The following is a 12,677-nucleotide window of genomic DNA, read 5'->3' as shown; positions in this document are numbered from 1 at the left end:
CCCAACCAGACTTTCTTTCCAGCCCCAAGGAAACTTATAACCACAAACACTCATGAATCAAGAACCAAACAGGCACAAATCCAATTAAAATGTTTCTAAACAATAGAAATGGGAAATAATTGCTTGATACTGCATCCAGGAAGAGAGTAAAAACAAATTACCAAGATGCCAAAATATTTACACGGATAGCACCGGACAGAAACATGTGGACTTATTACTCCTCACCCTGAAGTTTACCAGTATTTCCTCCACCCAATCCTCTGATCATGAAAGAAAGCAAAACTAAAAATTGGCTACTTTCAAGTTATAGACAGTTTTACGTGGCTGCAAAAAGTACAGGTACAGAAAATGTTAAGTGTATAGATGTACAATAAAATGATGTGCCAGTGCCTTTTGAAAAGCTTGTGTGATTACAGTTCCATAAAAGTGACAAATGAAATCATGAAAGGTAACAGGGCAGCATCTTATTGTACTTATGCAACCACTGCTGGCATGAATATATTACTGCAGCTAGGTAACATGTATCGCTTCACCTCCCTGGATTTGGGATTTTAGTACACGGGGAGTTGTAGCCATCCGTATAGCTATATCACTGCAAATGCTAGTGTAGATGTACTTCACCATTGTAAAGTGAGACTTGCCTACGGTAGGGGTTTGCACTGTGCAGCTACATTGGTGTAACACCGTGGAATTGTCTGTCTACTGGTGATTTGTCCAGTTTTTCTTCAATACAGAAGATGGCCACTAGGATTCAGTGACTCTTCCCCTAATACCTGCGCTCTTATATTTGTTCTGTTGTTCTCACTTACGGCTTGTCTACATAGGGAAGTTGACTGATCTAGCTATAACTATTCCGCTGTCACTGTTCTGGAGTAACTCCCCCATGTGGAGACACTGTTCTAAAATAAAAGTGACTATTCCTGAATAGAGTATCCACAGAGGGGAGTTATTCTGGAATAACTAAATTATACCAGAAAAGATATTATGGAGTAGTCATTTTTGAGTAGCAATGCCGATCAATTTTCCCTGTGTAGAGAAAGCCCTAAGTCTTTTTAAGCTCTAAACCGTAGCTTACTGAACGGTTGTTTATGATGGGTGGTAACTATATATGTGTTCCGAATAAGTAGAATAAATAACAGAATATATTTCACATCTTTGGCTTCATATTTTTTTCTGTTTTGTTTCTACGCATGTTAGTTTTGGAATGCCTTCTGACACTATTGGAGTCTAGTACTTCTGTTTCTTTTTTCTGTTGCTTCATTAAGGTCCAGTCCATTCCCATTGTACTCAGTAAAAGTTGGATCAGGCCCTTGGTATTGGTTTCTTGCAACAAGTACTGGGTTAATTCAGGTTTATTAATCCTGGTGTGTTGAGGAAGCATCCTTAATTAGTTGGCTGTTTTTTTCCACTTCAGTATTTTATCTTGCCTCTTCTTTGTTCACACTTTTTAGTAGCACTTTCCATTGAAAGGTGTCAGAGCTATAGAAATTAATTAAGCTCCCAAGATCCTTGTGAGACAGAGGTGGAATTCCCATTTTACAGTTAGGCGTAGCTGAGATTCTAAAGCAGTTGACTTGCCTAAGAATCCAGAAGAAGTCTTATAGGAAACCATGGAATAGAAACCAGAACTCTTGTCAACCAGCCCTTTACTTCAGCTGTAGTAGCATTCTTTCTCTTCTAGTAAATACAGCTACATTACATCTTCTTTTAGTTGATCTATTAAAAATATTTAAGCCCTGTGTAAGTTAAAATCAATCTCCCATTCCCCTTCCTTCAGTTTCATTATTTGAAATTTCCTTTAATAAATAACCCTTTTTCTTATCTCTCAATATTTAATCTTAAAAATATATTTATTTTGAGAAAAATTGTATTTAATAAATACTTGCAAAATTCCATATATTGATACTGGGGACATTTATCTTTGCGAGAAAAATAACCTTTTTTTCCAAAGAAAAGTCTCACGCAAGACAGAAACACACAATAATTGGCAGTCAGCCAAACACATGATTCATTAAATAAAAGAATGTTTTAGATATTATTCCAGTGAACCGACTGGTAAAATTGCAGACTTAAAAAAAAAAAAAAAAAAAAAAAAAAAAAAAAGTAAAACCATGGTCTTCCTGATTATATATTGGACGTGGGCCCTGTCTACACTGGAGAATTTTGATGTTGTAACTGTTAGCATGCCTGTAGCACTCCATAAACATAATCACTACTCATTGTGCATAGATGTTCACATCACTGCTGGGATTTCAGTTGCTCTGAGTAATGTTGTCCACCACCATGTCACTGTGTATTATTGCCCTACCAAGTGCAGCAAGCCTTGGTTTAGCAGCTGTAACTGTACAGTTATTCCTTCTACTGCATCCCCACATTGCTTCTGCCTGCCTTTCAGAGTTTTGCCATCAAAGAGGGATTGTCTGACCCAGTCTTCCTGGCTGTATGCAGGCCCAAGAACAGCCCTGAGCCCTCCCCCACCTTTTCCTTTTCTGTTCAGGGAGGACAAGGATGTTAATCAGCTGCATCTAGCTCTGACTAGTATCCATCCACCACACCCATTCTCCCTTTCACACACTCAGCATATGAGGATATGGACAGAATGCAAGCATATTCCCTGCCCCATAAATGTGCTTACTTCACTGACTGTTGCCACAATTCATTTGCTGCATCAAAGTCACCCATGTAAAAGGATTATTAGTGAAGATGCACAGCAAGGCTTTCCCCTGTATCCTCCAAGTATAACCACTTACCTCGCCATGATGTTCTATCACCCATTCATTACCACCTACATCCTGAAGAGTAGTAAATATCCTAGGAGCCTTACTGCCTTATTAAGGAAGATGGGAATGGTGGGAAATAGCTGGGACACATGCAAAGACCTGAAGGGATGGTCCTCCCTCTAGACCTTGGCTCACACCACTCTTGTCTCTTGTTTCTTGAGGAAATATATGAGAGGGAAGCTGTGCAGCTAGGAAACAAAGCAATAAATTAACCACACACACAAAAATTAAATTAAAATTAAAAATACTGAGTCAGTGAATGAAAGTAACAATATTGAGCTTGAACATTTCAGACACACAGGTGGTGGTGCTCATCATAAAGCTCAAGCACCTTTGGTCTGGGAACATGTGGCGGGAGATAGCCAGCTCTCTGCTGTAGCAACTGCAAGTGTGAGGATGTAGCAGAACATAACCCACCAACCTTCATGGCACATGTGGCCCTCATATAGGATAGAATAATTCAAAGCAGGGAGTGATATGTGTGATCACAGTACATTTTGTGCACCAAAAAACAAGATGAGTAGTGTGAAAGCACTGCACATCTGCAGCTTACACCAGTGAAAGTTGCAATAGTGCAACCATCTAGCATAGCAGCAATCCTAGAGAACACAGGTGAACCAGTCCTTAGAACGTTAGACATTTGAAGAATTTAATAAAAAAGAAACGAAGGAGCGTTAGTTTTTGCTGGTACATATTTGGGTCAGCATTTATGATCTGTAGTATCAGGAATCCTATGGTAGCAGTTTAGAGTGACTTTTATGCTTATCAAGTACAAGTGAAGTTGAACTAAGGAGCAACAGTTTTATGAAACTACCCTAATTCTTGTTCCTACCAATCCTGCTTACAATAGGATGTGAAGATATTCAGCTCTTGCATGACCCACTGAACAATGCTGTCTATTCCAAAGGCAAGAGAGAAAATGGCCACTGTTAGCAGTGCCTGATCCTGTTGGTCAGATTTATTGGATCCATCTGATTTGGCCTTGCAGTTCTGACTCTGAGGCCTAAGCAGTTTCCATGATCAGTCTCAGCTGAGGAGTAGTTCAGAGTTTAATCTCTTTCCAGATCCAGTGCTCTTTAAATCTGCAGGAACAGCACCATTGTCTGTTCCTCTTTTTGTGATATCTTTGGATCTGAGAAGGACCATTACTGTGGTTGCTGGTGTTCACTGCTCAGTTTCTGAGCATTCCTCGGATCCAAGCAAGAGACCTATGGGGAAAAGAAAAGAGAGGCTTTGTCAATTTGTAGATCTGCATCTCTTTCACTTAAAAGAGAGGTAGAGTAGAGGATATTGAGTCTTTTTCTGGTTCCATCTTTGTTGTCTTCTTCTAAGACGACTCCAGGTTCACCAAGCGAAGTCTCACCTTTTATGTCAATTCATCCTCCAGTGCCATTATCTCACTGCGTCCATAGCAGGTCTGAGGTTGGATCCTCACTTAAAGGAGGACAGAGGAAGTGTTGAGGCCTGAACCATCCAGTTGGTAACACTAAAATCTGGTTTCCTCAGTCTTTTGGCCCGTTTGTGCTTTCTCCTATGGATATGTTCTCAGATCCCAGCTATTGGAGAGACTGGCAATCCTGAGCTCCATGGCCTTATTGGGCTCCACCTCAGAAGTTTTTAAGTCATCCACCCCATAGATGGAGAAGTGATGACCTGACTATAAAGATTCAGTGGTGATGAAATCTTCAGATCCGGTTTCACTGAATCCATCTGCTACTCAGACAGTGGTGCCTGAGACTTGGTCTGAAGATGAGGATGAGAGAGCTTCTCTTTTTTTCAGCAGGATCACATAGGTACAGTCTTTATTCCAGATTTGTCAACTGATGAACAAACGGGTGTTCCCTCTGCTTAATCTTCTTCTGAGAATGCTCTGCAGTTCTATGGTTTATTGCATTGTCTGGCATCCAGTTTGAACTTACCATCTGTTGATATGGAGGAGTCGTCGCATCCAGTGTTTGACATCCTTCAGGAATATAGGATGATCTTTTGCAGTTGCCAAGAGTGTTTGGGCTACCCCTACTTATTCTCAGTCTTTATTGGAAAAAGAAAAAAAAAGGCAGATAAATTGTACCAGAGGAGCAGTTGTATTTTCATACTCACCCCATGCCAAATGTGCTGGTGCTGGTAGTGGCAGTTGCCAGTAACAGGCACTGGTCTAATCTGGTCAAGCCCATTTGACTCCTGTGGACAGAGAGGAGACGAAGAATTCTTTTTTTTTTTTTATTCCTAGGAATTAGGGTGGCTAATTACCAGGCAGTGATGGCCTGATACCAGTTCCATCTATGGGGGGAAAATGGCTGTTTGTTCAGGATTTGGCAGATTATAAAAGAAAACTGGCAACTGTGAAAAGGGACAAAATGAGGCAAAGCATGCTCTTGGTTTTTTGATGCTTCAGACTCTTCTGTCAGAATATTGGCATCTGCAATTACTTTGCGGGGGTATACATGGCTGCATTAGTCTTTACTGGGTGTGGATATGGGAGCTAAAGTGGAGGGCCTCATTTTTTGAGGGCAGAGGTATTTTTGGTAGCAAAACAGACAAAGATTTAAAGAAGTTTAAAAAAAAAAAAAAAAAAAAGACTGCTTTATCACACTGATGCTAGAAGGAGGCTTCCTAAGCCTTTTCATAATCAGAAGCAGTTTTATTCTTAGAGATGTCAGCATCACCATCAAAATCATTGTAATCCAGATCTGAGTCAAAGCAATCACTCCTTCCTCTTTGAGGTTATTGAATACAAGGCCTCAGACTTGAGGATCCAGAGTTGTGGACTAGTTATGAGGATACATCCTTTCCTTTGTTTGGAGACATAGCCCATTTAATTGACAGATGGAGGCTTATTACATCAGACAAGTGGGTCATAGAAATTATAGAGAAGGGCCATTGCAATAAAATTTGAAAAGTTACCTCTTTTCAAGTCCCCCTGTCCTTTCCTTTTCAGGAAACCTTTTCATGAGGTTATTCTTTTCTTCCAGGTTGTGCATGCCCAACACACTGGAGACAGAACTTTGTCTTGTAACCTAAGCCCCTTCCTTGGCTGTATAAAGATGGTGCTGCCCTGACCACTCTGTTCCTTTTCACTGCCCATGGCTGGAGTCAGAGCTCTGTATGGTGTTCTTTCACCTCACACGTTGCAGTTACCTCAGACTTTTTTCTTGTATATAGTTCTAGTATTACCACAGGTTTAGTTTAGTGTTAGATTTACTTAGAGTAATTAGGTGCCCTGTGTGATGCCCTCACCAGGGTTCAAGCATTCTGTTGTGTAGGGGGGCTATCCCCAACAGTGATCCTCACATGAGGTGCTTGATGTGTCTCAGGGAGGGACACATCAAGGAGCCAATGCACCATCTGTAAGTAATTTACAAAAAGGACTCAGGTGGCAAGGAACTTACAGGTGAAGCAGCAGCTTCTGGAGCAAGCCATGAGGCTTACTTCAGTACCAAGACCCATGTCTGATTGATCTGGCTAATGAGGCTGCTCCACATTCAGATTCCCCCAGCTGGAGGAGAAGGTATTCAACCTCCTCAGGGATGTCAAGGAAGAGGTCCCACCGGGACTGTTCCAGGAAAAGTCTCCTTGATCCCAAGAGGAGTGCTGACCTGCACCATACTCCTTCGGGCACGTAGGATGGAGTAGGTCCATCTAACCACTTCCACCCATGTACTGGGCTTTGGATGAGTCCAATCATCTGTTTTCCCCCATTAGGGCTGACTCCCTTTTTTCACCAGGGAATCCGAGACTCCTTGAGATCAAGGTAGGGGTTGTCATCTCCCTCACCATTGCCAGATGGGTGCCAGAGGCTGTCCTTGGATCACTATCCGTCCTGAGATCAGCACCTTCCTCAGAGCTGGTAAAGGGGATCTTGGCCTGGTGCATACTGCCCATCAATGCTTTATCTGAATGCCGAGTGGTCCCCTTGGAATCCTTGGGATGTTCCTCTATTCCTGTGGTCACATTCCAGAGTGAGATCCCTGGTCTCAGCAGTGATTCCCCTTCCTGAGCCCCTGGAATTGAGCCAGCAGCTACAATCAGCCACTGGGCCTGTTCCTTTGGGGGCCTTCGGAATTGTCCTGACCAGATGCTATAGTTCATTTTTACAGTGTTTGGGACTCGGTTATCATAGATAACTGGATCCTAAGCACTGTCAGATCAACTTGTGCCATACAGTTCCTCTCCGTTTCTCCACCCACACTGTCCTTCTTTAAGGACCCATCTCATAAGACACTATGGTAGATAGTTCAGAGCAATGTGTGCCAGGGTGTTCCCTTCACTTGGTCTCCACCAACCAGTGCTATTGTCACAGATGGCTCCTTAATAGATTGGGGAGCCCACCTGGGATCACTGAAAGTTCAAGAGCAGTGGTTGGAACAGGAAGCTTCTTTGTATGTCAGTGTCCTGGAGCTCTGTGCCATCTACAATGCCTGTTGGCCCTTTCAGAATCACAGCAAGGACTCAGCAGTTCTCCATTCAGGCCTCTGGCAACTTCTTCTTTCTCCCTTCTGTGTCAGAAAACTGCTTTTCTTATTGTGATAATATCTGCAAGGAGTGTGCGTGAGTTTCAGGCTTGAATGGCAGATCCTCCTTACACGCAATTTACCAAAGACAAAGTGACCCTTTGGCCACACCCTAAGTTTTTCTCTAAAGTGGTTTGTCAGTTTTGCTTGAAACAAGTTATATATTTACCTCTGTTGTGTTTTTCCCCTAAGTCTGTTCAATCCAAGAGGAGTAGCGTCTTCACACAATGGATATTAGGCAATGTCTAGCTTTCTACCTGGATATGACTAAACCCTTTTGATTCTCACCTCATCCACTTATGTCATATTGACATAATGAAGGGTCAAGCAGTCTCTTCCCAGATGATCTCCATGTGGATAACTGACTGTATTGTAACAGCATATGAAGTAGCTCAGACTATGTTCCAGGCCCCCCTCCACCATACCCACCCCCACCCCTGGGTGTGAGCTCATTCTACGAGAGCCCAGGCAATATTGATTGTATTTATAAGTAGTATTCCCATTTTGGACATTTGCAAGGCTGCCACTTGGTCCTCAGTACATACATTTATGAACCACTGTGCCATTGCTCCTGCTTCACGCTGAGATGCATACTGTGAGAAGGCAATCCTGCAGTCCTTGTTTAAATTGAGTTGGAGCCCCACCTCCTGGTGCTTGTGAGCCATCTACATGGAATACACGCTGCATCTACTTGAAGAAGAAAACACGGTTACTTACTGTATCTGTTGCTCTTAGAGGTGTGGTGCAGACGTATTCCACAACCAACCCACCCTCTGTCCCTGCTGCATTGGAGTCTCTGCTTCTGATGTTCAGCATGAAGGAACTGAAAGTGGTAGGGATGATATTGCCCTTATATGGCCAGGGGAGGGGCTAAGGCCATAAGATGTGAGCACTTCCTTTACAGGTGCCTCTAGGCAAAGTTCTCCAGCTCTAGTGCCCTGGGCACACGCATACCTACATGGAATATACATCTGTATCAGTTATTGGAGAACCACAATTACAATAAGTATTTGTTTTCCATCAGAAGTTCAGAAATCGCTCCTGATTGGTGCTGTCAAAGAAGTACCCAAACTTCTGTTGGTTCAAGAGTTTTATTCAAGATACTTTCTGGTACAGAAGAATGTGGGGAATTCAGTCCAATTTTACCTTTCAAAAAATTGAACTGGTTCATTCGGAAGTTCTGGTTTAATAAGCTAACCATAATTTCTGTAATTTCCTTGTTTTCAGTTTATGATTGGTTCACAACTCTCAGTTTAAAGGATGCATATTTCTTTCCAGCCAAATTATTGGAGGTATCTTCATTTTTATAGTGGCACAAAGACATTTTCGGTACAAGGTTCCATGATATAGCCTGTCTACAACACTAAGAATCTTTACAAAGAGCCTTTCTGTCATAGTGAAAACAGGGTAGTTTTGTTTTCCCATATTTGGACAAGTAGCTACTAAAGTACTCTTCTCATGACAATGTTACTTCACATCAGCTTTATAACCTCCCTCCTTACAGATTTGGGGCTACTTCTGAACCTCAAAAAGTCAAATCTCTGCCCAACTCAGAGAATTCATTTCATAGACTATACCAGAGGTCCCCAAAATGTGGAGGAATGAGGGAACGTTTGAGGGACGCAGCAGGGCCTGGGCCAGCCTCCACAGGAGGTGGGGAGTGCCACCCAGCCTTGTTCTGCCCAGACCCCACCCCACAGCTGTGGCCCTTGTATCCTGGCCACGGCCTCGGTTCTTGGCATCCAACCGCATCATTTCCACTCTTAGCCTCAGCCGCTGTAGCCCTGCTCCCAGCCCTGGCTCCAACTACAGCCCCGGCTCCAACTGCGGCCCCCAGTCCTGATGGTGCCCCCACTCCCAGCCCCAATGGAGGGGTGTGAACAGGGACAATGGGGGGCACAGGGTAAAACATTTGGGGACCACTGCTCTATATTGAACTTGGTAGCAGGAAGAGCTTTTCTCACGGAAGAAAGATTTCTGAAGATAGATCAATCTGTTCAGATATTTGACTATGCAAATCCAGAAAGCAATTTTTGATTTTTGGATTTCATGGGTCTTATGGCAGCAACTACTTATGTTACTCCATTTGCTTATCTCATAATGAGGTCGATGCAGCATTGGGTGTGTCAGGTTTACAAACGCAATCTATGCAGTCTTCAGATGTTAGTCACCATGCCTCAGGACATTCTAAATTTGTACATGTGATGGACAGACAGGCCAAATGTTCTCACAGGTGTTTTGTTCAATTCCCCTTCACCATCTGTCACAATAATCTCTGATTCATCCAACAAGGGTTGGAGACTTTATCTGGGTCACTTTACAGTTCAAGGTCACTCAGTGCCTCCAGAAAAGATCTTGAATATAAATGTTTTGGAAATAAGAATGGCCCCTTACATTTTTTCTTCCTCACATAAAGGGGAAGTTAGTTCAGGTAGTGACAGCCAATACAGTCTCCATGTATTATAACAACAAGCAAGGAGGAGCTCTTTCTTACCAGCTATGTGCTGAGACAGTCAACTTCTAGAACCTAGTACATTCTTTACAATGTCTGTCCAGTGGCCCTGCATTTAGGTGGGGAGAGCAGTGTCTTGGCGAACTGGCTTAGCACGGACAGTTCTCAGATGCACAAATGCCAAGTGGTACAAGAGATTTCCTCTAGTTAGGTTTGGGTCAATGTAGACTTGTTTGCAACTAAGAAGAAATGGGACTTTTTGTATAAAAGTAGCAAGGAGCAATCAATCAAACTTGGATGCTTTCCTGCTGCATTGGGGAAAAGGCCTTCTGTATACTTCCTCCCACTTTCTATTACTTCAGAAAGTGGTGAAGAAGAGAAATCTGGAAAGAGCAAGAATGATCTCAAAGCCCCAGCCTGGCTAGGACATCACTGGCCTGTTTCAGCTGTCGATTGGAGTTTGCAAACATCTCCCTTTATTTCCAGACCTGTTGTTGCAGCAACAGAACAGGATCTTTCATCCGGATCCTCAAATTCCCCATCTGATGGCCTGGACTATTGGACTTTGACTAATCTTGAACAATCTTGTTCCTCTATAGTTCAAAATGTGTTCCTCAGTTCAGGAAAACAGTCTACAAGGAAGTGTTATTTGAAATGGACTAGATTTATTTCTTGGATGCGGGGAAAATCTAGCTCCCCAGTTACAGCTTCTCTTCCCTGTATACCGTAATATTTAATGCCCTTGAAGTCGAGTTCACTCGGCAGATCTTTCAGCATATCGTGTGTTTGATTGATAATAGATACAGTTAAAAGACTTATGAAGGGGTTGTCTAATATGTATCCCATTTTGAGGAATCTGGTTTCATGATGGGATCTTAGTTTGATCTTATCTCTGCTTATGAAGCCACGTTTTGAACACTTGGGAGAGGGTTCTTTGTTTTATATATCTGTTTAAACAGTATTCAGTATTGCTATAATGTCAGTCAGAAGGGTGAGCAAATTATGTGCTCTGATGGCTAATCCAGTATTTACTATTTTTCATAAAGGTAAGATAGCTTTTAGACCAGATGCCAGATTTCTACCAAAAACAGTATCTCAGTTTCATATTAATCAGTTGATTAATTTTCTGGTGTTTGCTCCAAAGCTCCCTGCTAATAAAGGGGAATTTGTTTTACCTATTTTTGATGCTGGAAGGGTTTTAGTATATTATGTAAGTAGAACTAAAAATTTTAGGAAGTCACCTAGGTTATTTATTTCTTAGGCTAAGAATCATATGGGTTATATGGTATTTGTTCAGACTATTTCCAGATGGGTTAAACAACATGTCACTGAATGTTACAAGTTAGCAGCAGCCCCTAGGTCTGCTGTTTAAGGCTCATTCTACTAGAGCAGTGGCAGCATCTTTCACTTGCCTTTAAATATGTTCCTACTGGGGAAATCTGTTAGGTTACTACTCTGGAAATCAGTCCATACCTTTACTAAACATTACACATTGGATTTTGCTTCAAGAGCTGATGCTACATTTAGTAGAGCAATGTTTCAGTCATTATTTAATTAGGATGCCTGAGTTTTCAGCACAGATTGCCAAATAGCCGTAAGTCAGAATATACAGAGAAACTCAAATGAAGATAACTTGTCACAGTAGTTCTTCTAAATGACTCTGCATATTCACATTTCTTTTCCACCTTCCTCTACTTCTCAAAATCCTTACTGGGTTTTTCTGGGAAAGCAGTGGAAGAAAGCCCCCCTCCCCTCCCTTATATAGTCTCATTTTCAGAACGTTTGGAGACACTGAGAGGAAAAGGAGGGGGTGCATATGCACACTAACGTGCACTGCTTGGAGAAGGTTCTATCACTGGGCTGCATCAAGCTGCGCATAACTGCATATTCACACTCATGGTGGATAATCTTGAACTCCAGTTACAAGTAACCTTCGATTTTTCATTCTTTTTCTCTTGTTCTTTTACACTGAACACTAATTCCTTAACTAGAAAAGGAAAGCTTGAATGAAGACATTGGTGAAAGATTTACAAGTACACTTTCACACTGTGAAAGCTGAATAAATTAAAATAGGAACACAGATGCATTTGAGATAGTATTTTTATATTCCATGCTACGAATATTTTTCTGTATGTACATAGTACATTAAGGGATGGGCCAAAACCCTTTATTTGAGCCTTTTTGAGCTCAGTAAATGGAGTTTAAAAACAAGCCAAATAGGCTGGATTTGAACATCCCAGCCTTTGCAGAGTCAGTTTAAAAATCTAGATCCAAACTCTGTGGATTGGGCCCAACTGTAGGTAAAACAAAAGGGTGACCACAATCAGAGAGAAAATCCAGCCTCCTTGGACCATCTCTACTGCATTATGAATAATCTGCAAGCTCCTATTCATTCACTGAAGTATTTTGCAGTGAGACTCTATTACCTATTGTTTGGAGACTTCCCATGATAGTTTGGCATAATAGGAAAATCAAGGATAGAATCCATCTTTACTCTTAACTGTAAAACTTGCATTGATTTTAATGTAGGATGAATGTCTAAAACACTATCTTCTTGTAATTTTGTTCACTTTTTCTAAAGTTAATATAAAAACGTAAAAGGGTTGGATGTTTAGGTATGACAATAGGGAAGGTTAAAAACCGTTTTCATTCTAACCTATTTTTTCACGTGCTCTTCATTTTTCTGAAAAATTCACTGTTGGGTACCTTTTTTGAAGGTTTTGATTCAAGATAATTTTGTCATGGTAAATTTTTTGAGACAATCATGCATTTATTATGCCTTGAAACACCAGTAGTTATGGAATTGTAGATTAAAAAAAAAATCTCTGATGCTATCTGCACTGCTGGCTCCAAGTCAAAGTGAAAAATATTAACAATTTGCTTCACTTTGTAGATCAGCTCATCAGTGGCCTGGGAGCACTGGCGCAATAGGGA

The 12,677-nt window shown here is 41.6% G+C and overlaps 1 protein-coding gene across 4 annotated transcripts in view; it reads left to right on the top strand.

Annotated features, from left to right (window-relative positions):
- AP3B1 (adaptor related protein complex 3 subunit beta 1) overlaps positions 1–12,677 on the top strand; it is a 290,480-nt gene that overhangs the window by 207,397 nt on the left and 70,406 nt on the right. The gene's annotated exons all lie outside the window — the stretch shown is intronic.

This window comes from Emydura macquarii, unplaced genomic scaffold (genome assembly GCF_026122565.2).
Source record: "Emydura macquarii macquarii isolate MOO-44397 ecotype Brisbane River unplaced genomic scaffold, CSIRO-AGI_Emac_v2 contig_2897, whole genome shotgun sequence".
Taxonomy (NCBI): domain Eukaryota; kingdom Metazoa; phylum Chordata; order Testudines; family Chelidae; genus Emydura; species Emydura macquarii.
This window is presented reverse-complemented; position numbering and strand designations above follow the sequence as displayed.